General features: G+C 38.0%; 2 protein-coding genes across 6 annotated transcripts in view; one reads left to right on the top strand and one right to left on the bottom strand.

The window, feature by feature from the left end:
• The window catches only part of FARS2 (phenylalanyl-tRNA synthetase 2, mitochondrial), a 371,125-nt gene extending 370,882 nt beyond the window's left edge, over positions 1 to 243 (bottom strand). The window contains exon 1 of the mRNA XM_073332127.2: positions 24 to 243. The gene's annotated coding sequence lies outside the window, so the exon portion shown is untranslated. The remainder of the gene's footprint in view (positions 1 to 23) is intronic.
• The window catches only part of LYRM4 (LYR motif containing 4), a 146,299-nt gene that overhangs the window by 795 nt on the left and 119,313 nt on the right, over positions 1 to 26,191 (top strand). The window lies entirely within an intron of this gene.

The raw sequence follows: 26,191 nt of genomic DNA on the forward strand, positions 1-26,191 counted from the left end.
GCATGAGGGTGGGAGAGACAAACCAGTTTCTCCTGTAGGCCCGCTTAACGTCCCTGGGTGTGGGGACCACAACCGGGTTCCGAACTCAACAGCTCTTCCTCCAGGGGGAGCCTCAGCCTGGCACTGGGTGGGAGCCGAGCCCAGGTTCTCGAACGCCCAACTGAGCCCCCTGTATTCCACAGGGGAAGGGCACCCAGATTGGGTTCCATCCTTTGAGCCATTTTTTTCTGCCCCAAGTGCTGGACGTGTGGCCGTCTCTTCCCCCCATTGTATGGGGTTTATGGGACGGCGGCATGCCAGACCCTGGCCTTCCACCAAGAGGACATGTCTAGGTTACTAGGGAACAACTGGCTAGCTCTGTGCCTGATATTACTTCTAGCTACCTAGTCCACTTGCTGATCGCAATGATGATAGAAAGTTAATTGGAGGAGTTCCTTTATTTTAGATAAGACTTTCAGTTCTGGTCCTTCTTACTTTCATGTACCACCCTCACGTTAACCATTTTAAAGCGTAGAAATTATGATAAGATGTGCACTTATATTGGATTCTTGCTAGTTTTCACGTAGAGATGCAGTCTTTCCCTTTCTTCAGTGAAATGTCTTGGTTTTGATTAGTCTGTCTCTAAATACAGTAAAATGGGAAATATTGTCTAAAAACAATTTTTGCTATATTTATGAATTTGAAAACACTAAAAACAATGGCAGCTTCTCGCAATACGCAAACAGTAGCACTTGCCTGCAGACCATCTGGAAGCAAGAAAACAATTCTACCTGTTGGGTTTTTTTTTTTATAAGACACCCATCAATGAAGTATATGAGCACGAAACTAAAATGAGACGCTGGTAGTCTCTTCTGTTTTTAAGATAAACAGTTCTACAGCATCTTTAGGACTCACATAATATGGTATTGTGGTATCTTAGCACAAATTCCATAAGGAATTACATTTATTCTGAAGGACAAAATCCTAAAAGTTAAACTCACTGTTTCATGGATTTAGTGGGAGGATTTTTTAATACTATTGCTTATGAGTCTATGCATTGAGTGTGAATCGTCTGCTACTGTTTCCCTATTTTACAATCTTACATTTTTTCCAGAAATGTTTACATTTAGAGTCAGACATGGAGTCGAATATTTTTGTATTGCTTCTGTCTTGCCTATTTATGAATGGCAATGTACATGTTTTCATAAACATATTCTGAACTTGGTCTCCCGATACCACAGTTCCTTCTTCCAATCCAAAAGTTATTTTGTTGCCATCACTGTGAAGGGTAATGTTAGTTTTAGAGTTACTGATCTCATTACTGATAGGCTTTAGAATAATAATGCACAGGATCATCTCCAGAGTCTGGCAGTAAAAATTATGGAGTGCTCTGAAGCCCAGATGTGTGGGCCATGTTTTAATAGCAGGAGAGAATTTAGTAGATAGTAAGTAATTTCATGTCTGGTAGTCTGCATGCATATGACCTAAAGAATAAAGTGTGATTTAAGACGGTAGGAAAAGAATCAGAAGGTGATGTTGAGGTGTCTAATAGCTATATACATGGTAGGAAGCATCTATGGTTTTTTATTTGGTAAATAACTTGTTGCATAGGTGTGTTTTTCTTGGGTTTTAAGTAAAAAATAAAAATCAATATTACAAAGGTCTCAGCAGACACTTGCAACAAGTGTAAAATATAGTTTTTGATTTTAGTTCAAATTTGGATAAATTCAAGATCTGGAGAATCGGGGCTTACCTGTAGAAGAACAGGAAAACATTGTGAAGAACTAAAAATGTTTTAATTAACATAAAGATCTTCTAAAAGGAAAACATTGTGCTTCCTGCTTTCCCCCAAAAGTCTGGTCCTTTATAGAAGGTGCCAGATAGGCCAAAAATGAAGGAGTGAGGGTTAAATTGCTGCACTCTGAGACCGTTTGCAGGCAAAAGACCAAAGTAAAAAGAGAGTAGTCCAAAGAAGCTGCTTACAGATTTTGAGGCCTTGCACCCCAAAATTCAGAAGGATCAGAGGGAAATGAAAGAGGAACTTGTTCATAGTTTATTACATTAAACTTGAAGTGGGTGTCCGTTTACTTTGTAAACATTTGCAGAAATTATCAGCTGATATCATTTATTATTTTTATATTGCAAATTATGTACTGGGCTCCCTACAGATTTACATACTTTAAAAATTAATCTTGCTGAGGGACTTTCTTGTACATGCAAAAAATAAAATAAAAGACTACACCTTTCCTGCCCAAGGGGGGAAATGAGGGAAGGAAGTAGTCTTTGGTGGGGAATTTGAGAGTAGATAAAGATTTACTGTGACCCCCAAATTGTGAAAAACAAAGAATAAACAGCCTTCCACATGCACTTAGTCAAGGAGGCGATAAGATTCTGCCAGCTAAGACACAGAATAATAAATAAATTGATAATTATTTCGGTATTATCGGTAATAAATTGATCATACTGATTATGATAGTCTTAAAAAATTCTTCTGTACTCTCTCAAATAAAAAAAGCAAAATTATTAGTTTTCATGCTATAGAAAAATGTTTTTATGAGAGAAAATTGTTGTTGTAGCATGCTGTTTGAATGTTGTTTAAATCAATAATCTACCTCTGGTTGAATGTTCTGAAATTTATGATTCTGCTTCAAGCAAACTTCCAGTTGTTTTGGTTATTTTTGTGTTGGTTTGTTTTATGAAACATTATTAAGTTGTCACATTTTGCATCTATTTTAATATCCCCATTCCTCCTCCTTTCTTTGCGCTTCCAGCCCATTCTCCTGGTGTTTGTGTTCCCCCTTTGCTCCTATCTGTAGTATCAGTGTCTGACACGTTTGCATGTTTTAGTAAAAAGTAATTGCTTTCTCCCCTGTTGGCTAGATACAAGTGCTCCAGACCTTGGTTTTATTCTGTTTTGTAACATAGTTTGATACAGACTAAAACTGATCATGCAAAAACAGAATGCCACAAGCTATCTCTTGATCCATTGTTTATATGTAGTAAATCTTTCTGACCCTACATGAATAATGGGGATAAATTAAGTATCTAGAATCAGTCAATTATATCTTCTCTGCTACCCTGAAACTTGAAATATAATTCAAGGTAAATTGAAAAACTGGGACTTAGATTAAACAAGGATGTGAGAGGAAAGAGAGAAAATCATTCTCCCGCTGGTGAAAATCTTGGTTTTCTCCATTCTGTGGATCAGCCTTCTCAATCAGTTTACCAAAATTTGATCTGCTAGTCTTTGAGTTTTATATTTTTTAAAAAGGATGATTTTATAACATCAAGAGATTAAATTGAGACAGTGTTTATGGGCTTCCTCTGACCTAGGTGTGTTCTAGGTTTCTGTTACATGGGAGGTTAGTGAAGTTAAGCTCTCCAGGCTCTACTTCTGGTTCTTCCACTGATTCCAGTTTGGGCAAATTACTTAATTGTCTGTACCTCAATTTACCCATTTCTAAAGGTGATATAGTCACCTACTTCACCAGGATGTTGCGAGACTTGTATTTGGAAAGTGGAATTTGTCATTCAGCGTTCTCCTGTGTAAGTTTTGATTGGTGAGTGCCAGATCTCCTGTGAATAAGACTGATGTTCTTGAGTCTTGATTCATAGAATGTTGCTTGTATCTAACGTATCATTGGGTCCCGTTTCCATGGTGACATCAATCCTATGTTGAAACAGCTGGTACCAGCACAGTATGTCCATGATCCATCAACTTGTGCAGAAAAAAGTGCTGAGAAATTAATGACATTTTTATCCTGCTTTCAGTCCAGTAGACAACAATGGACACTAATTTATTTGAGCAGTTGGCCATTTTTAGTGCCTCAAAGGCCTAATGCAAATTCTGGTGGTGCATAGAGCTGTTAATGTGCCTGTTCTCATCTTTGGATTTAGGCTTTGGATATTTGGGCCATCCCTAATAGTGGCCTGGCCATTAATTTGTGTGTGTCAGTGCACAAGTTCATGAATCTAATGAAAGAGTGAGCCAGTTTCTTTTCATGCATCAGCAGAACTGTAAGCCATAATAAAGACTAGAATATCTTTATTCCTGGTTATAGATAAGGCCCTACCAAATTCACAGTCCATTTTGGTCAATTTCACAGTCACAAGATTTAAAAAATAATAAATTTCATGTTTTCAGCTATTTAAATCTGAAATTTCAAGGTGGTGTAATTGTAGGGGTCCTGACCCTTAAAGGAGTTGGGCTGTGTGACCGGAGTCCCAGTGGGGGACAGCTGAGGTCACTCAATTAGGGTGAACTGCAAAGAATGGGGCAGATAATCCCCAAAGTTGGTGAATATTTTAAATAGATTAGATATACCAAGCCAGCATAAAACAGCTTCTTTATTACCTCACTGGTTGCCTGGAAGCCAACAGCACAGTTCCCTTGAAGTAACCCAGCGTCAGGCCTCCATCCAGGTACCCAAGTCAAATATGATGAAGATTTCTGAAAATCTTACTTCATCATATAAAATAAAAGATTCTACCAATCCCAAAGGATCGGACACATTACCTCGCAGGTTAATGAATCTTCCAGATCTTACCCAAATACATGTATACAGCCAATTCTTATTAACTAAACTACAATGTATTAAAAAACAAAAGAGAGAGAGAATATGGGTAAAAGATCAGCATACATATAGATGTGAGTTCAATTCTTGAGGTTCAGATTCACAGCAGAGATAGTGAGCTTTGTAGTTGCAACGAGTTCTTTCAGAAATAGTCCACAGATTATAGTCCAATGTTTATATTTCAGGGTGGTCCAGTCAGTATTGGGATCTCAGTCATTGTGGCTTAGGCTTCCCCTGCATAAAACCTCAAGCAGATCTGAGATAAAAAGGCTCAAGACCCAAGGATCTTTTATACAATTTCAGGTCTTCCTTGACAAGTTGTAGTCCCTCGGGCAACAATAGGTAATCAGGGCATCTTTGAAGTGGATCCATCACCGGTACTTAGCTATACCAATTAACATAAGACAAATGCCTGTTCCTCCACCATTCGCTGGTGATTTGCTATACATTTCAAAGAGAGATGAATATCCCATGTTAACAATATCCCATGTTAACAATATATCCCATGAGATATCCCATGTTAACAAGAGATATCCCATGTTAACAATCCATTTAAATACTAGGATATTCTTTTGATCTCTGAATTATCAGAATACAGCATAGAAAGGGACAGTTGATTACATTGTTGAGCATTACCCATACATATGTAAATACACAAAAACACAAACATTATCTCCCCACATATCTTTAAGGGTTGAATCTGAGTAATTTTATTTTGCAGGATGTTTAATCCTTTCTGGCCATGCGTCACAGGGGGGTCGCAAGGCTATTGTAGGAGGGATACAGTACTGCTACCCTTATTTCTGCGCTGCTGCCAGCACTGCCTGGAGAGCAGCGGTTGCTGGTTGGGAGCCCAGCTCTGAAGGCAGAGCCGCTGCCAGCAACAGCACAGAAGTAAGGATGGCCTGGTATGCTATTGCCACCCTTACTTCTGCGCTGCTACCTGCAGAGCTGGGCTCCCAACCAGCAACCGCCGCTCTCCAGCCACCCAGCTCTGAAGGCAGCAGTGCAGAAGTAGGGGTGGTATGATATGGTATTGCCACTCTTACTTCTGTGCTGCTGTTGGTGGGTGCTGGCTTCAGAGCTATGGCGCCCGGCTAACAGCCACCACTCTCCAGCTGCCCAGGTCTGAAGGCAGCAGAAAAATAAGGGTGGCAATACTGCCACCCCCCCTAAAATAACCTTTGTGACCCCCCTGCAACTCCCTTTTGGGTCAGGAGAAACACTGGTCTCCTCCATGAAATCTGTATGGTATAGGGTAAAAGCATACAAAAGACCAGATTTCATGGTTCATGATGCGTTTTTCATGGCCATGGATTTGGTAGGGCTCTAGTTATATAGATGTTTGCAGTGTTATAGTTGCATTCGTCCCAGAATATTAGAGACACAAGGTGGATGAGGTAATCTTTATTGGACCAACTTCTGTTGGTGAAAGAGACCAGCTTCTAAGCTACACAGAGCTGAAGCTTATTTCCTAGTCCTAGACCTCCTCACTCCCTGCATATCAATTCAACTCTAATAATTACTTTCCTAGCAACTTGGCAATACATTTCTGTCATAAAAGTTTAAATTATTCCCCTAGATAAACTTCAAACTATAGCTTTCAGTGGAAAAAAATGTGAGACAAAAAACCAAAACCTGAATCATCTAAGCAGCTGAAGGGGGAGACTGAAGGCGATGGCAAAATCTAGTCCAGGATATCACAGCACTGAAAGAATTCCTCAGAGACCAACTGGATTCAATCTCAGAAGATATTTATGGCATCTCTAAAGATGTCTGTGACATAGAATCCTGAATAGCTCACTTGGAAAATGAGCTACCAAAGACTGCCATTGAAATCAGGGAAATTAAAGAAGAAACTGTGTCCTTAATTCTTAGACTACACCACCTGGAAGAAAAACAAAATGACCTAGAAAACAGATCTCGAAGAAACAACTTTTGCCCCTTGGGTATTGTTGAGGGTCTAGAGGGGAAGAATATTATCAGCTTTCTTTCAGAAGCTGCTCCCTGACATACTTAAATTGGACCCCTAGCTGCCCCCACTAGATATTGAAAAGGCTCATTGAATGCCTGGTACTAGAAGGCAGAAGTCTGGCAAGCCCAGACCTTTCTTCAAGCTGCTGAAGTTTAATGATAAAGTAATGTTAATGAATGCTGCCAGAAAAGCTGAAACCCTGATCTACAAAGACCACAACATTTCTTTTTTCTGACTTCTCAGCTGAGCTTAACAAAAGGAAGGCTGCATTCAGTGGCATAAAGCAAATCCTTCAGATACAGCATCAAGTACCCATCCACTTTCACTATGGATTTAGCAGGCGCCACAAGATTTTTGCAAAACCCCCTCGGAAGCTTGGCAGACATTTCAAAGACAGATTAGATTTGACCAAAAATAGCAGTCTCTTTTTTTCATCATGAAAAGCATACCTCAACAAGTTTAAAAATCAGTTTTTCCTATGCATCCTTGTAGATAACGGTATTATTCACTTATATAATCTTTCAGCTCCTAGCAGATAACCAGCTAGATTGAACTCTTCCGTTGATCTCCTTTGGAACTGAGCAATACAACAACTGTATAGTACTGCAATGCATAGAGTAACAGTTTAATTCTAAGATGGGGTTTATAGCACCATCCACTGACTGAAGTATTAGCTGCACTAACCATCACAACTTGCATGGATAGACAGAGTCTCTTCACTAGCTCTATCTCTGATAGATTGTGTTTTGGTGACCACAGGTCGCATGGAAGTCAACATTCCTGATTTGTAGACTGTAACCTAAACCTTAAATTGCACTAGTTTTTATTCAATTTGTCCAGGGCATTTGAAATACTATGAATATGATTTTATATTGTATTTTTCATATTCAGATTTTTTACTAATTTATATTTGATTTAACAAATCAATTGTAAACTTACACATGATGAGTCTGTATGTATTTGCATATACTTATGTGCAAGTGTACATAAAATCTTCTGTACTTAGAATACATTATACATCTTCTAGGATACCTAATGGTATTTACAGGGTAATATTTGAGTTAAAATATATTTGTATTTCGAGATGTTTAGACTATTATTAAATAATATAGGGAGAGAAGAAGCAAATGGAACTGAAGACATCAAGGATCTGAACATGTCCACACTGGCTTGTTAATTTTTGGTATGTTCTGTTGCAAATATACTTCGGAAGACATATGAAATTTAACTGTAGAACTTTTTGTATACCTGACACTCTTAGAGGCTCAATTAAAGGCATAAAATCAGTCAAAACTAACCAGTATCTCATATTTATAAATACAGACCATATCCTAGAGATGTGGTTTTACATATTTCCACATTGATATTTATCTTAAGGTTGTATATCTTAATGTATCTTTTTAAAACTGTGCCATGAATGTTCTTAGTGTGTGCTCCTGGAAGGTGAGGGAACTTAACCTTCCAAAAGAATTAAAATCCTGAGACACCTCAGATTAAAAAAAAAAAAAGTACCAAGTTGCTTTATTGCAGGAAGCTCATTTAGCACAAATAGATGTCAGTAGAATCAAGACGTGGGCGGGTGTTGAGTTTCATTCCTCATTGAATTCTAAGAGCAGAGACGTATCCATCTTAATTCATTAAAGTATAAATTTTCAGTGCATACAGTCTTGGTTTGATCCTGAAGGAAGATGTGTCTTCCTGAAGGCTGTTTCAACTCAAGAGTTAATTCTAGGACGCATGTATAATCAAAGTGGAGGTAATTCTGAATTTTTCAATACATTGCAGACATTCTTTCTAATAAAAAAAAGACATTCCTCTAATATTGGGAGGTGGTTGGATTTATCCAGCTGTCTATCTAGCATAGTATTCCAATTATATGATACCCAGTTCTCAAAACACAATAGGCCAACCTTCATGATTCATGAATGAACTTGATTTAAAAAGATACGGAAATCGAGACACTCCAAAGAGCATGACTATTCATCTTACTCCAGAATTGACTTTTTTCTTGTGTCTTCAGAACTGATTTTAGCATGCCCAGAAGCAGCTATTGATGATATATTAATTTCAGATCATGCATCAATTATGCTTAACATAGATGCAGGTTACATATCATTGAAGTCTTCCAGGTGGAAGCTGAACACGCTGCTATTAAAAAATGCAACGTTTTGTTCCACAGTTGATTCAGTCATCTCTAACTTCATACAAGAAAATAAGCACTGAGTTACCTGAGATACCATCTTTTGGGAAGCTATGAAAGTTACTTTAAAGGATGAATATAAAATATGTCTCCCTAAAGAAGAAAGAAAGAAAGAGACTCAAATTACTAGAATCTCTGGATAAGGAAATAAATGAGTTGCAGAGAAAGCATAAGACTGACCCAAATAATGAAAACCTCCTACATTCTCTAATCAACACAGAATATAAATATAATGAATGCTTATCCAGCCAAGTCGAATTTATACTCAACAGGATCAGTCAAAGATATTATGAATGGGAGATAAAGCAGGTAAACTACTTGCCAGAACACTTAACATGGAACTAGCCAACAACAATATTTCCTTCTTATTACATGAAGACAGGAATGCAAACATTGAACCAATAAATGTAAATAATTTAAGCAGTTCTATCAAGCTTTATATAAATCAGACAACCAATTTGACTCTAATAAATGTGATCATTTTGTTGAAGGCCTACCTTTTATTACCCTAACTTCAGAACAAATGTTGTTTATGGACAAAGCTAGCACAACACAAGATAAAACAGTCTGTTAAAAAATATATGAATTCCAGCCAGGCTCCTAGGATGGATGACTTTCCAGCAGATTTCTACAAAACTTTTGTAATCGGCTATCTTCTGTTCTTTCAAAGGTGTTCACTGAAACATTCCAAAAATGAACTATTTCTCATGAGATGAGAACTGCTTTAATTACTTTATTATTAAAGAAGAACAAAGATGGTTGCAACTGTGGCGACTTCTGCCCCATATTTCTATTGAACATAGATTCAAAATAATTGCAAACGTTTTGGTGACACACCTGAATGTCCTCTTTCCCTCAATTATACACACAGATCAGGTTGGTTTCATTAAAGGAAGATTGGCTGCTGCTGATATGATAAAAATCTCTCACTTGGTCACAGTGTGAGGCAACATTGCCTCATGGTCCAGAAAGCTCAGATGTTCCCGAGACCCAGAAAAAGCCTTTGTTAGGTTTGAATGGCCTTATCTAATGGCTGTCCTTAAAAATATTCAGATTTGGACCAATAATCCTGAAGTGGGTCAGTGCATTATACAGCTCTCCCTTCGCTTCAATGTCAGGTAATGGAATTATTTCTCCCACATTTCAACGAGAAAGAGCACAAGGGGGCTGTCCCTTCTCACCCTCCTTTTTAATGTTGCTGTTGAACCACTGGCAATGTACATGCATCAGCACTCAGCCACTGAAGGTGTGACTATAAACAGGAAAGAATGCAAAATTAGCTTATATGCTGATGACATTTTTCTACAATTGAAGAATCCATTCTCATCAATCCCATCATTGTTTAATTCAGCTGATCTTTTTGGAAAGATCTCTGGTTTTGCATTAACTGGAATAAATCACAAGCAATGAATATGTCCAAAAGACCAAATCCTTCTTAGTTTCAGAACTTTCCTGTTCAAATATGCAAGGAAATAACTTACTTGGGTGTTAAAATTTGTCCTAATCTTCCCAAAATTGTTTTGATAAATATGGACTATACATTAAAAAGACAAGGTGGGCATGGTAATATCTTTTATTGGACCAACTTCTGTTGGTGAGAGCGACAAGTTTTTGTCAAAAGCTTGTCTCTCTTAATCTTAACAGCAAAAGTGCCTCTTATCTTTCAAGTCTCTCCCTTTGCTCTTTGCTCAAATAAATAGTCTTATCATGCAATTTATATGGGATAAAAAACAACCTTGCTTGTCACAGAAAGCCCTTAAAAATCCTGGGCAACTAGAGGTGTGGGGTTGCCCAATTTGTGTCTATATTATCTAGCATTCCAAATGCATCCTTTAGTAATGTGGTTCCCCTCCTGTAACTCTGTATGCCAGCCTGGTTTGAGATGATAAAAAGTTTAGATATACCATTTGGTTCCTTGTGTTCTTTTGTATATCTTAAGATGCTACCTACACCATTAAGGAAAAAATCCAATCTTAAGATGATTACAGCATCAACTCTTCTAATTCTCTTCTCGAATCACTATGGGATAACCCATGCCTCAGGATCAAAACCAGCCCTACACTTAAGATAATTTGGATAGAAAAAGGATTAACAAAAAAATAAATATATAATACAAGATGATAGACTGGACTTCAATTACATATGCAAAAACATCAACTACTGCTGTGTGTCAGTTCCATCTTTCAGCAGCTGTGCTCAAGGATTCATGCAAGGATAGGGGACAAATCGGTCTCACCTCTAAAAGAACTTGTTAAGAAATATTATAGATGGCTTAATGCTTTGCATTACCCTCTAAATCTCAGTCCCAAATTAAAATGGGGGAAAGGACTTTGCCTTGCTATCACAACAGAAACCTTGGAGGATATCTGGCTTAATGTGAAAGATTCTTCAAGTTCTTTATCCTTGCAGTTCTTCCAGAACAAGATATTAAACGGGTAATACTGGACTCCAAGACATTTGTTTAAGGCTAGATTAGCAACACACAGTGAATGTTGGAAACAGCCCCATGCCAACCTTTCACACATTCTCTATACTTGTCAAAAAATGTGTGTGTTCTGGAATACCATATTTAGTGCTCTCTCAAAAGCTTGAAGTGTTGCTATTTTTGCTTCTCCATGCTTGTGTCTTTTAGGGGTACTGGATGAATTGGTATTACCAGTTAACATGAAGAAATGGATTGCAGTAACTATTTTAGTGGCCAAAGAGTTATTTTGAGAAAATGGAAATCTGCAATTCTGCATACACAGACTGGCTTAGTGAGCTCTGTACTATTACCTTAATGGAAAAAATGACTGTCTAATAGAAATGCTTGGAGAAAAAATATGAGTGTATCTGATCACACATGAAACTATTGCATACTTCTGCAGTTTAGTATCCTAATACTCATAGGTTATGTTCTCACTTATTTATCTATTTAGTCACTTTAACAGTTGATGCCCTGCACGACCTCTGTAGCTGAAGATTTTTTTGGTTGTTTGTTTTTCCAGGTTTTACAAACTGAACATTGAATTTTGCCAGGTATATGGTGTTTCCATCTTGTGTATGTATTTATGTACGTTTTGGTTGTGTTATGTGTTTATATTTTATCTAAAAACAAAAAAATATGTATTCTTAAATTAAAAAAACCACAAAACAGGTTGGTCCAATAAAAGAAATTACTTCAGCCCCCTTGTCTCTCTGGTTATATAGATGCAGAAAGATCACTGTAAGTGCTTTTAGAGTCTAGGCTGAGTTTAACTAGCTGCACTACAAAAGTGTAACCTTTTTAACTAACTTGATTAGTAAAAAGAAATATGAAACAATTCCCCCTCCAGTTTGGAATTTGATCAACTCACTGACAGCTGTTATACATTAGAATGGGCTTTAGATTCCTTAGCTTCTCACTGCGATCTACTTGTCTCTTGGGCCTGGAGGGTGTTGTAGTTTAAAGATCATTTTTGTGAGTTGAAATTTCTGGAGTCCATATGGAAGAAGAAAGAGCATAGAAGACAGGTCTGCTATAGTGCACAAGGATTTTATGCAGAGGTGAAGAGATAGTCCAATGATTGGGGTGCTATACTGGGACTTCGGAGGCCTGAATTTGATTCACTGCTTTGCCACAGACTTTCTGTGTGACCTTGGGCAAGCTGGTTCCCTGTGCAGCAGTTCCCTATCTATAAAATTGGGATAATAGCTCTTGCTACCTCGCAGAGGTGTGGTGAAGATGAATATATTTAAGATTATGAGGCGCTCAGATATTTATGTTGTGTCTGACATACCTGGAAAAATAAGAGCTATGACTGAGACCAGAAAATGGTGTTTAGACCTGGAAAGCTCATGTTCAGAACTGGTTCTGAACTTAGGGCTAAATCAGCTTATCACTGGTTCAGCAGCACCTGTTGCTGACACCAGTTGTCATCAATTAGCTACTTTTCAAATGTACAACGAGCTTTAAGTTGGCAGATGGTTGTGCCTTTGCGAGGATGGGTGCTCGGGTGTGGAAATCCCTGCTGCCCTCCAACAAATCTCTTACTACTTTTAAACAATCCCTCAAATATACGTATATATTGTTTAAAAAATATTGTGACCGTTGTTGGCCTATTTATTACCTCATTTCCCCCGATCCCTTTCCCTTTTAAAAATAATAATCATATTGCATTTCATTCCCCCTGCCACCCCCAAACTGTAACGTTTGATCAGCTAAAGTGAAACTTCTTGCTTTACTGTTAGGCACTGACAAACTAGAAACACCTTTTATCCCCGGTCTAGATTAACAACTGCACAAATGCTTTATCTGTAACACATCCGTGCTGGATGAGTAATGCTATACATTTTGCTTTCTGGTTGTCCTAAATGCGATTGTGATTGACAGGATCTTCCCTGCTGTCAGCAGCATGTTGCATGATACTGTACATTTAGAACAAAATGTGATCCATGGAGACGTTAAAAATTTATCTGAAACATGGCATTTTCAGGAAAGTGTTGTATTCGGTCTTCAAGCAGGTAGTCTTATAACTGAGTTAAGGAAGCTAGAGTGTGGGGAGGTGTCAATTCTGCTCCCACAGCGTTTTGACTTATCCACCCCAGAAATCTGGCTGTACCATGACAATGAAATATTATGATTTGGTACTTTTCCTGTTTGAACAATTTGCAGTGCAATAAAGATAGGAAATCAGATGAGGGATGTGTGGTATTTTTCGTTGGTTTTCTTTAGTTTCCTTCTCTACATATATTAGTTGCCTCTTTCCAAGCAGTGGTAGATTTTGGAGCCTTCCAGGTTCTATTCCCGTATGGCATAGAAATCATTGATGTAAACCTAGGTTTTTCTAAGTGTAATTTGTTCAGTTACAAAATGTTCACGGCATATTTCCTTGAACAGAGGTGGTAACAAATTTCGCAGTCATTGCCCTTATACAGAAACCATATGTAAGGCCCCACTGCCCTGTCCCAAGAAAGCACTGCCTCGTACAAAATCAAATAGATCCAGCTCCTTAAACGTTCTGTGTTACTTTTCCTCCTCCAGCCCCTACGCTTTTTCAACAGAAAATGGTTCTATCAAATCTGTTCTATTCAGGACCCATTTCCTTGGACTTCAAGGCATCATTGAATGTTATTCTAATACTTTTATCCTTTCCTTGTAAAATTAAATATGTTTCTCTTTAAAAACCAAATGAAAACACATTCACACTTGTGCTTTGGCAAATTTACAGAATTTCACTAGGACAGAGAGGAACCTAAAATATTTATGGTAGTAATTTGGAAAAACAAAATGTGATCCAAACTTTTGAAAAATAGAAATGGTTAGCTATAATTTGAAAACAATGAAGTGGGTCTTTCTCTGGGGACTGATAATTGACTTTGTTATTTGAATAAGGCTCCCAAATTAAGGAAATCTGATGTATTTGTAATCTGAAACACTATTTACCTTCTTTACATAGCACAGTGGAACAGACATTTTTCTTTTATGTAAAATTTAATTACAGGTAGTGTTTGAGAACTAATGAGGGTAATAGAAAATTACTGCTTTTGGCACAGATTTGTGTCAGTAGCAATATCTATATAATTTCTAGTAGATAAGAAGTTCTTTGTAATGTAGTAATAGCTCTGCAACATTGAAAGATCAAGTTCACTCCCCTTCCTCACCCTGCATTCTTCTGTAGCATGTGGTTAATTTTCATTTTCTCACTTTCAGAGCCTGAAGCTCCCCTTCTATATTCTGCTGCACTCAGAGAAAAATGATTGAACTGATTTACTTATTAAGCAGTGGGTATAAGGTTGTGATTCCAGGGATCTTTCTTAAATGGTGAGACAGCTCATCATTCTCTGAAGAAGAAAAAGATTTATCTTTTTCCAACCTGCTCAGTTAGCATGTTTAGATCCGTTAGAAAAGTAAGCCAACAGTAACTTGTGCCAGCATGCAAGGTGGCAGATGGCACCAGGATTGGCCTACTGTGGTCCTTTGCTCATTGGTTAGATCTAGTCCTGTCCCTTTGAACTCTGGCTACAAGAGAAGTACAACTCTGTGGTCAGTTGTCTCCACCAATAAGAGCTAAGATGAGAAAAATGGAATTTATTTTCTTGGTGTTCTTCTGGGTATGTGAATATTTGGGCCTCTATTGATTTGGCTTGCAGACAGGAAGTCAGCCACACTTTCTACATTCTGTTTCAGGTACCATGATCTTCCCCACTCCCCACCGCCCCAACCTCAGCTGAGGGGAAGGATGCTTTCTTGAGCCATTATATGAAGTGTAAGGTATTTCACCCAATTCCCTTAATATCAAAGCTCCTTGACAAGATCGGAATGAGGAAGCCACAATCATTCTGAAGGTTCCCTTCTGGCTGAAGTATTCCCAGTTTTTGAATCTATGAAAACATGGCCTTTTTTTTACTCTTATTTTTTTCCCCACTATATTTTATTGCTTTTTCCCCCTCCCTTTTAAAAAACTTGTATTAATTACTTTCTCAGAGCACAATTTAGTGTTTAATATGATATAATGAAGGGATTGTATATACACCTACTTTCTGAAAACTGGTTGTCTGCAATGAAAAAAAACCTTAAAATAAACCTTAAGGAAACTTTAGATGAGCCCCGTGCAATGAATTGGCTGTGTCCCGGGGTTGGCTGGCATACAGGGGCTAAGAATCTATTCGGTATTGCAGGAAAGTCAGATAATGCTAGTTACAAAGTGGTATGAAAGGCTGTTTCCTTGATCCTGTTGGGTTTTTTTGTTTGTTTGCTTGCTTTTGTATCTTTCTTTTGATAACTGGCAATGGATAACATAGTGTTGTCTACTAAATGAGAAGAGCCCAAATACAAAATAAAGTAGAATTTAAGTGCATGTGTAAATAATACAGTGTCCAGAGGTTAAGGAATTTTCTTCTGACCATTCCAAAGTATTGTTCTATGAAAACTGCTGGTTAAATAGGTGGACAAACCAGTGTGGAAGATGGGATGTATCACAGCTTAGTATCAGGGCTTTGGAGCGGAGTCTGGAGCTGGAGCGTGGAGCAGCTCTGGAGCAGTGGAGCTGCAGGTTTTTGTCTGGAGCTGGAGCGGAGCCGGAGCACCGCTCCAAAGCCCTGCTTAGTATGACTCCTTGTGAATTAGTGTCTATTGAGTTACACTGACTTTGTGTCTTGAACTTAATGGAAAGATGATCTGTTTTTGTTTTTGGTTGACAGAAATTTTAGTGGTTGTTTCCATGCACAGTGAAATGGCATTGAAATAATATAATTTTGTAAACATTATATAAAGATAAGCCTGAGCTTCAAAATCTCTTTGTGGACATTGAGCACCCTAAAGTCTGAATATATTCAGATCATGTGTTTTGATTGAATCCATTACAAAAATATGTATCGTTTGCAAAACTCTGATCCCTATGTGGGTTTGGATTCTGAGTCTACTCGCCCAGTTTTGGGGCTTTTCAGACCCATGATTTTGGTTCAGGCCCATTTCTAATTTATTAGCTAATACAGATGCATGATATCATCATTCCACAGCTGTTAGATCATAAGTAGAATGTATGCTTTCTAATAAGTATATACAGTCCAGAAGTACAATATTTGCTCACTTAAGAATTTATAGATATAATTTTTCTGATAAGAAAAATGGGGCAATTTCAACTAATTTTATATAGGCAAAAATCTGTCTCTTATTTTTAAAAGTCTTTTCTTTTTTTTTTTTTTTTTTTCCATTTTAGTTTTGGGTTCATTGTTTAGCTGCAAAAGACCTATGGCAGTAATATATAGAGAGGATGCTGTATATTCTTTGTTGCTTTTGTCTTTGATATCTGTAAAATAATGCTTGTACTCCTTCAGGGCTAAGAAGTTCCTAAAGTTTGATGTTAACTTTTAAAAAATTTATTTTAGGGGATATCTTCAACAATGTAACAGAAAGCAGAAGTGTCTCTCCCTCACCCTCACACACTGAAAGTTAATTTGTTTTCTCTCTGTCCCAGGCAATGGGTTTTTAATTATTATTTTCAGGTCTTCATTGCTTTAGAAAACCTCACGGTCCTCCCTGCAGCTGTTCTGGCTATAGTGGTATCCATAACTAAATTACTAGCAGTGACTGCTAACTCAATATTGTTGAAGTTCATACAGTCTAATTTATTTTTGAGACTTCATTTGGTTTGAATTACCTGCGAAAGTAACATGTTATGACCCTTTAAGGTTGAGCTCATCAGAGATGCCTTCTTCTCTGTTCAGGTATCCTTTTGCTCATATCCTCAAGTTTTTGATTTCTCTCGTTAAAAGTGTCTTGCAGGGTACACAGTCTCTTTCTTTGATAATATTCATTGGCATTATTTATTTATCTAATAAACATATCTTATACAACATAACGCTCAAGTGAAATCACAAGAACTTATAAATATCAGTCTACTGTTTGCATAGGCAGGGGAAATCACAATATAACTTGCTCAGAGCCTTGGTATTGCCTGCCCTCAGGTCCTGATTCAGCAAAGCACTTAAGAACAGGATTAAGTGCTGTGCTGAATTTGGCCCTTCATTGAGAGGAAGGTGCAGACATCTGTAGATGCTCTCTTTAGTTTGTTAAAGTTTAAATTCCAAAATTTTGCTGCTGTCTCTTGTAACCATGAATCATTGAGGTTGATCGTTGTTTATCAACACATAGTGTGAGCCACTTTCAATCTGTATTTTACTACTAAGCTATTAGTTCCTTCAGAATACTGCCCCAAGCTTTGTTCGATTATATAGGCTTTTAAACTTGATCGTGCTGGGGGGCAAGTATAGTAGTTAACAATACTAAACTAACAGATGTTCGGAAATGGGAGAGCTTTTTCCAAAGCATTCTCCCTGCATGACACTTGTATTATTCTCACATCTCTTCTGAGCTTTCTAGCTGAGACTCGCTTTTCAATTTGACTAGCATGTTTTGGACAGCTCTGTCTTCCAAAGAGCATGTCCATTTCACCATTTTAATTTTAAACTCAGTTTGCCTATCTGTAAAAACAGCAGCCTCCATTTCTTTTCAAGAAATCTTTCTTGATTTCTCTTCTCTAATATTGGCTGCTCAATGTGCATCTGGTAACATGAATTTTCTTCCTCTTTTCAAGACTCTTTAGTTATCTGACTTGCTCTCCGTAATTTGTTTCTCTCAACCACATCTGCCGTTATGAGTTTGAAGTACTGCCACACTTATCCCCTATATTTTTGTGCATTGGTATCTGGTAGCACCTGTCCAGTAGAATTGTGGTAGGGGGAAGAGGGAGGGTTAATGGATTCATCAGATCCTAGAAGCTCAGTCACAGTTTTGGGGGACATGGATCAGAGTTCATGTCACACACCCCGTCAGTACCCAGCCCAAGGCAGGGAAGCTAATGATCCAACCAGCGAACTAAATTCAAAGATGAGTCCTGGTCATGTGCCACCTGAGGCATGTTATGCATACGCTAAGAAGAAGCCACAGTTCTTGCTAACAAATCTCTGTATTGTTTTACCCATATGGTTTGTTATACAGACCTGTTCCATCTTAAAGTACAAAGCACATGCCATTACCAGAAAATACATTTCATGTTCTCATCCATGTTTTAACTCAGATAATATTTATGTGACCTCTGTGGTAAAAATGGAAGATGAATAGGGAATGGAAGATGAGAGTAATAGTGATAGCAACATATAGTTACACAAACTAGCTGTGTGCTCTCTTTGATCACAATTTTGTTTTCCCCAAAACAACCTTTAAATATCAAAGTCAGGGCTTGGAAAATCTTCTGTTCTTCTGGTGAATGAAAAACTTGCTGTGAAGAGTGGGTGGTCCTCACCAGCAACTTGTTTTTGTTTCTAAAGAAGCTTGTAGTCCATATGGTGCTGAACGTAATCTTCCATATGGGAGCAGAATGTAAACCAATATAGTATTGTCATCCTAAGTCCGCAGACAGGTCAGCTGCCTTTTATTTCTCCTTTCTTACCCAAATGACTGCAAAAGTGAATTAACAAGGACTGTGGACAGTCAATGGCAGTTTGTTACAGAATTATGTTAGATTTATGCTGCTTGAGAAAGCGCCCCAATTAGTAAAAGCAGAAGCAGGTAATTGCAATAATTGCAGTGCCATGAGGAGGAGGTCCCAGTGAAAGCAGCCTTCAGGGGGTTGGTAGAGTAATGGAGACTACATCCCCCAAACCCTCTTGCCTCAGCCACGAAAGGAGGAGGGGAAAGAAGAGAAAGGAAGCTCCTCTCCCTTCCAGCAGCCAGAGGGGATGATTGGAGCTTCAGATGCAGGTAAGTTGCATCATACGCTCATTTAACTTACGCGAATTCAACTATACGTGTTCGGCAAAAAAAAAAGAATAATAACAAGATACCTGTAAATAGTGCAGGCGATTCCACTCACCATTCCACTCAATGAGCGTATCCCCCGGAGTGACCATGAGATGGGAGATGTGAATCTGCTGTTCCCTCAGTCGGTCTCAGTTCCCGCGTGCCTCCCATAGTGTGAGCATCTCTCCACGCTGGGTGAGATTCTAGTGTTTAAAGATACTGTACATATTTTCTGTGCTCAACTGAAGAAACAGCGATCTGTTCCAACGCTGGAGGAAAAACTGGCTGTGTTGGACTTATTGAGAGATGGTATGTCTGTCTCCAACATGGCGCATAAATATGGCCACAACAAATCTAGCATCCGTGCCATCAAGATTTGAGAGAGAGAAATACATCAAGCCGTGGCATCTAGTGCTCCAATAACTGCTAAGCTGACAAGCCAGGTGCGTGATAAGACTTTAGTGAAGACTGAAAAGGCATTAAACTTATGGCTGGAAGACATGAACCATAAATGTGTGCCTATCGATGGTAACAAGTTGTGAGAAAAGGTTCTTAGCCTCTACATGCTGTTCAAACCTCCGGCTGAAGAGGGACAGCCTTCTGATGAGAAGGAATTCAAAGCCCGCCAAGGTTGGCTTAACAGTTTTAGGAACTGCTTCAACCTCAAAAACGTGCAGACTCCTGGTGAAGCTACATCTGCCCAATGAAGAGGCAGCAAAAGCCTACCCCGAACAATTTAAAAAAATCATAGAAGTAAAGGGCTATCTTCCAGAACAAGTTTTTAATGCTGACGAGACTGGTCTCTTCTGGAAAAGAATGCCCAACCGCACTTACACTTCAAAATCAGAAAGACAAGCCCCTGGCTTCAAAGCAGCTAAAAACCATGTGACTCTGTTGTTTTGTGGCAATGCGGCTGGGCATTTAATAAAGCTGGGCTTGCTCTACAGGGCTGCAAATCCCTGTGCCCTAAAAGACAAGAACGAAAATCTCCTGCCTGTGTTCTGGCAATCAAATAAAAAGGCTTGGGTGACGGCAGCATTATTTCTGGATTGATTCCACAAGTGTTTCATTCCAGAGGTCAAGCAGTACCTCGAAGAGAGAGGATTTGACTTTAAAGTGTTGCTGATCATAGACAATGCTCCTGGCCACCCTGTGGCACTCCAGTTTGCGCATAATGACTTTGAAGTCATCTTTCTTCCCTCTTCCTTCCCCCCCCCCCCATACCATCTCCAACCTCTCAACCAAGGCATGATTCGCTGTTTCAAGGCCACGTACACAAGGCTTACATTCTCACGGATATGTAGCGCTATGGATGCTGATCCCAATCTTAATGTGATGGAGTGTTGGAAGTCCTTCAACATTGCTGATTGCATCACTTATATTAAACAGGCAATGGATGCAATCAAGCCTGAAACAGTCAATGCATGTTGGCGAAACCTATGTAAAGAATGTGTGAATGATTTTAAGGGTTTTCTGACCATTGACAAAGAAGCGAAATGCATTGTTCAGGTGACCAGGCAAGTGGGTGGTGATGGCTTCATTGACATCCTTGAGGAAGAAATTGAAGAATTAGTTGAGGGCCATAGAGAAACACTGACTAATGAATAGTTAGAGAAACTGATAAAATTGTCTACAGAAGACGAAGATGATGATGACGAACAGGAAGAGCCAGCAAGTTGGAATCTTCATAAATCTGAAGTGTTCCAAGCAGCGAAACACCTGAATGATTTAATTTCTGAATACGATCCCTCTATGAAACGAAGCCTCAAAATCACACATAGTATTACGGATGATTTGAGACCGTATCAAGAAATGTTTGAGCAGCTCAAAAGACAACAGCGACAGTTGCCGATCACGATGTTTCTCAAGGAAAAACATCCAGCAGCAGATGAGCCTACGCAATCAACTTCTCGAGCTGAACCAGAGCCAACCACTTCATCTACGACTTGCTCTCCATCACCCAAGCTCTCAGTCACCTCCGTCTCCTGGATCGACATCAAGCCTTGACGACCCCCTGTAATTAAAAATACAGTACTGTAAAATTATATTTTGCATATGTACTCTTTATTAGATGCTGTACATTACTGTATACGTTATACATTTATATATAAATGGGTTGTATACACAAAACCATGTACAGTAAACTGTACTTTATGGGCGATAAATTTTGACTATACGCGATTTTCGCCTTACGCGCTGACTTTAGAACCTAACTCCTGCGTAAGATGCGACTCCACTGTATTTATAAGATACTTGCAGTACTAGCTAAAGGCTGATAGGAATGGTGGAGCTCCCAAGTTGGAGTTAGGGGCAAGGCCCTGGTTGAAATCAAAGCATTGTCCCCTTTCCTACAAGCTGATGCAGGAGATTAGGCCTTTTCACCAGGGCATTGCCCTGGACCTTACTGGTGGAGGGCTCTGCTCCGATCCTCATTTTTCATATCTACCTCTGCTTAGTAGGTGCCTGGTAAACCTTTTAAGCACTGATGGTATGTGCCTTTTTAATACCCAAGAGTGACAGAAATAACCACAGCTAGTTAACCAAAACAGACAAATCAGTGTTTCTGTGTCTCGAATTTGAACGCATATTTGAAATTTGATCAGTGGCTTTCCCTTTGTCATGTGGCTTAAATAGTTAACTACCCAAGGGTACCACTTATTAAAAAAAATGGATACATTTCTGTTCTCAAAATTTATATTCCTAGAGAAAGACTGGACTTAGCCTTTTCCCTTAAAGGAGCAGCAGAAGGGGAAGAGAGAGACTTTTTACTTCAATGACAGTCATTTAGGCCTGGTCTACATTTAAGTTTTGATGACATATCTATGTCAGTTAGGAGAATAAACAATCGCATCCCTAAAGTAGATAGCTATGCTGGCAAAATCCCTAGTGTAAATGCAGTTATACTGGCAAAAACCCCACTTTTTTTGACAGTATAGGTTATTTTATTCAGGAAACTAGTATAAGCTATACCAACAAAAGAATTCTTCTGCCAGGAGCATTTGCTGGTATAGCTACACTGGCAAAACCTTTCTATTGTAGACAAGGCCTTAGTGTACCCAGTGATTTTTACATGTTCTCTATCTGTTGCATTAAAATGCTTTTCTGTAGACAGGTTTCAGAGTAGCAGCCGTGTTAGTCTGTATCCGCAAAAAGAAAAGGAGTACTTGTGGCACCTTAGAGACTAACAAATTTATTTTGTTAAGTACTCCTTTTCTTTTTTCTGTAGACAGTGTTTGAAGAGCAATGCAAGAGTAGCAGAGGGTTCGGAAGTTGTCATTTATTGGCATGGATTAATCATTTTTGAGAGCAGCTGATCCAAGTATCTTTTTTTTTCTTCTTTTTCTTTTCCTACTAGGAGACTGTCATATTAATTGATATAGTTTTGATCTGAATCCCTACCTAGATTTTTTGGAAGAATCCGTTCATAAATCAGAATGTCTCCTCGTATAACCAATACAGTTCATTTATCTAAACTACCTTGGATTGCTTCCTTTCCAGAAAACATTTTAGGTCAATAAAGCTCCGATGAAGTGCTTAGGACATAGTACAAACCACAGTACTTCCTAGTGCATTTCAGCTTGAATTATGTTTTGAATGTCAGCTGGAAGAATCCTGTATTGGTCTTGAAACTAATATCTGAAAGTGACAGTTTCAGGAAATATCTTGCAACTCACCGTCTTATCTAGAACATTGTAATACTTTTCTAGGCCAAGTAATTATTAGTAATTTTATAATATAAAATACATAGGTAAGGCTGTAAGAAAGTCATGACTTTTTGCTTCAAAAGTTGTAATCACAGTTTGTTAAGCTGTGTTTTTGGTGCGGTCAGTTCTAGTAACACAGACATATTTCATTTATTGACTTGCTTTCAAAATGGATTCACAATATCTATTCAAGAACAAAAATGGAAAATACTAAAAAAAAATGTCAATAGACTATCAGAGGATTTGTGTAAATCAAAACTGCCCCTCCTTATCACAGTTTGACAAGTAATCATTTGAAGTAAAACATTTCAGAGGCTTTGCATTGCTTGTGAAGAAATGCAGCAAGATAAAAATGTATAACATAAATGGAAAATGACACTTTTTCAAAAAGTTCAATCACAAAATTGAAGTTGAATGATGTTGCAACCCTGTGTGCCAGGTCAGAACACCTCTCACTCAAATTTGGCCCCCCATCCCTCTGAGGGGCGGCTAGGCCAAATCTGAGTGAGTGGTGTTTTGACCTGGCGCATGGCTTCAAAATGCCACTCAAATTGCGACAACTATAAAAAGTTGCAGTGTGTGTTAAATGTTGCGGTTCCACAACAAAATCATGGCCCATGATTTTCTTACATCCATATATATGTGGTCTTGAAGGTGAAAAGTTTAATGAGAAATTACAATTATTATTTATTTGTACTGTCCATATAAACTAGGTGCCTTACACAGATTATAGACATAATATTTTACCTGCCCTGAACAATTTCCAATGTGAAAATTTTCACTAATGATTAATTTACAACAAAGAGTAACATAAAAAAATTAGCCAAGATTTTCAGTAATGGGTTCTGAAAAGCTAATTCCTAAATTCAGATTTAGGCATCTAAATAAGTGTCCCAACTTTCAAAAGTATTGACCATGCAGCTCCCATTGAAATAGAGATTTACAAAAAAATCTTGGCCATAATTCTTATTATTAATAATGTTGATAATTTGTGGATACAAATTTGATTTGTTAGCCCTTTTAGTCTGGGTGTGAGGGGCAAGGATCAGCAGTTAGAACATGGAATATAGTCAGGAGTCAGGGTTTAAAAAATTAATCATGATTAGTCACAATTTTAATCGTACTGTTAAACAACAGAATACCAATTGAAATTTATCAAATATTTTTGGATGTTTTTCCACTTTTTAAAATATATTGATTTAAGTTACAGAATACGAAGTGTACAGTGCTCACTTTATATTATTTTATTAAAAATATTTGCACTGTAAAACCGATCAACAAAATAAATAGTATTTTTCAATTCACCTCATACAAATACTGTAATGCAATCTCTTTATCGTGAAAGTGCAATTTACAAGTGCACTTTTTTGTTACATATCTGCATTCAAAAACAAAACAATGTAAAACTTTAGCATCTACGAGTCCACTCAATCCTACTTCTTGTTCAGCCAGTCACTAAGGTAAACAAGTTTGTTTACATTTACAGGAAATAATGCTGCCCGCTTGTTATTTACAATGTCACCTGGAAGTGAGAACAGGCATTTTTATGGCACTTTTGTAGCCAGCATTTCAAGGTATTTATGTGCCAGATATGCTAAACATTCGTATGCCCCTTCATGCTTCAGCCACCATTCAAGAGAACATGCTTTTATGCTGATGACACTCGTTTAAAAAAATAATGCATCAATTAAATTTTGACTGAACACCTTGGGGGAGAATAGTATCCTTTTCTGATTTATCCGCATTCTGCCATATATTTCATGTTATAGCAATCTCGGATGATGACTTCGCACGTGTTGTACGTTTTAAGAACACTTTCATTGCAGATTTGACAAAACGCAAAGAAGGTACCAATGTGAGATTTCTAAAGATAGCTACAGCACTCGACCCAAGATTTAAGAATCTGAAGTCCCTTCCAAAATCTGAGAGGGAAGAGTTGTGTAGGATGCTTTCAGAAGTCTTAAAAGAACAACACTCTGATACGGCAACTACAGAACCCAAACCACCAAAAAAGAAAATCAACTTTCTGCTGGTGGCATCTGACTCAGATGATGAAAGTGAACATGCATCGGTCTGCACTGCTTTGGATCATTATTGAGCAGATCCTGACATCAGCATGTCCTCTGGAATGAAGCATGGTTGAAGCATGAAGGGATATATGAATCTTTAGCGCATCTGGACGTAAATATCTTGTGATGCTGGCTCCAACGGTGCCATGAGAACGCCTGTACTAACTTTCAGGTGACACTGTAAACAAGAAGTGGGCAGCATTATCTTCTGCAAATGTAAAGAAACTTGTTTGAGTGAGTGACTAGCTGAACAAGAAGTAGGACTGAGTGGCTCTACAGTTTATCATTTGTTTTATTTTTGAGTGCAGGTTTTTTTGTACATAATTCTACATTTGCAAGTTCAACTTTCATGATAAAGAGATTGCACTACAGTACTTGTATTAGGTGACTTGAAAAATACTATTTCTTTTGTCTTTTACAGCACAAATATTTGTAATAAAAAATAACTATAAAGTGAGCACTGTACTCTGTGTTCTGTGTTATAAGTGAAATCAGTAAATTTGAAAATGTAGAAAACATCCAAAAATATTTAAATGGTATTCTATTATTGTTTAACAGCGCAATTTTGTAGGCTGGATTTGGTAATATAACAGTATTTTGTAATAATTTCTCCTTTTGGAAAAAATAACAAGTAATCTCTTCCTTTTCAGGACTTGGACCTCTCTGATCAACCTTTCTTCTGCCATAGTAAAGTTTAAACTGCTTCCAATGCACAGATGATCTGGCAGAAAATTTGTTAATCGAATAATTTCTGCCAATTGACTTGGCATATCTAGATTTTTAATCTCTGCTCATTGTCTGATTTTTAAGATTTGCTCTCTGGTCAGATCAAGGTAGAGGATTGCATGCTGGGACCTGTGATGTCCAAGGCCAACACCCTGGTATTAAAGATGAAGGCATTTAGAGGCTATATTTAGCTCATGGGAAACACTTTGATCACTATTGATATAGCACATCAGTCTTGATGGACCTGGAACCTTTTGCTATCTCAATTTTTAAACTATTTGTGACAAAAATAGTAAGAAACCATGTGTAACTAGATTCTTTCTTTGTCTGGAATCAGGAGCATAGCAATCTTCATTTTATCTTCCTTTATTTATGACTGTCACTTTGTCTTAGTAGCATGTGGCATTATGGGACCCAAATGAATAAGTAGAATTTATTTTCGTGGAGGACCCATAGAGCATCCACTTGTATGGCCATTTTCTCCTACCAGTCCCAAGGATCAACAGTGAGGCATTTTGTTCTGTTACCAGCATGCAAAGCTTCTCTACTTCCATTTGTGTCAATGATGCCTTTAGAATGCAATCCCATCCAAATAAATTTTAGCATGGTATCTGTGAGCAGACTATGAAATGTGTTGTTGTTATTTTACGTTATGTAGTGCCTTTTATCCCAAAGTGCTTTACCAGCTATATGATGTTTATAA

The sequence above is a fragment of the Lepidochelys kempii genome, chromosome 2 (assembly GCF_965140285.1).
Source record: "Lepidochelys kempii isolate rLepKem1 chromosome 2, rLepKem1.hap1, whole genome shotgun sequence".
NCBI classification, from domain to species: Eukaryota; Metazoa; Chordata; order Testudines; family Cheloniidae; genus Lepidochelys; species Lepidochelys kempii.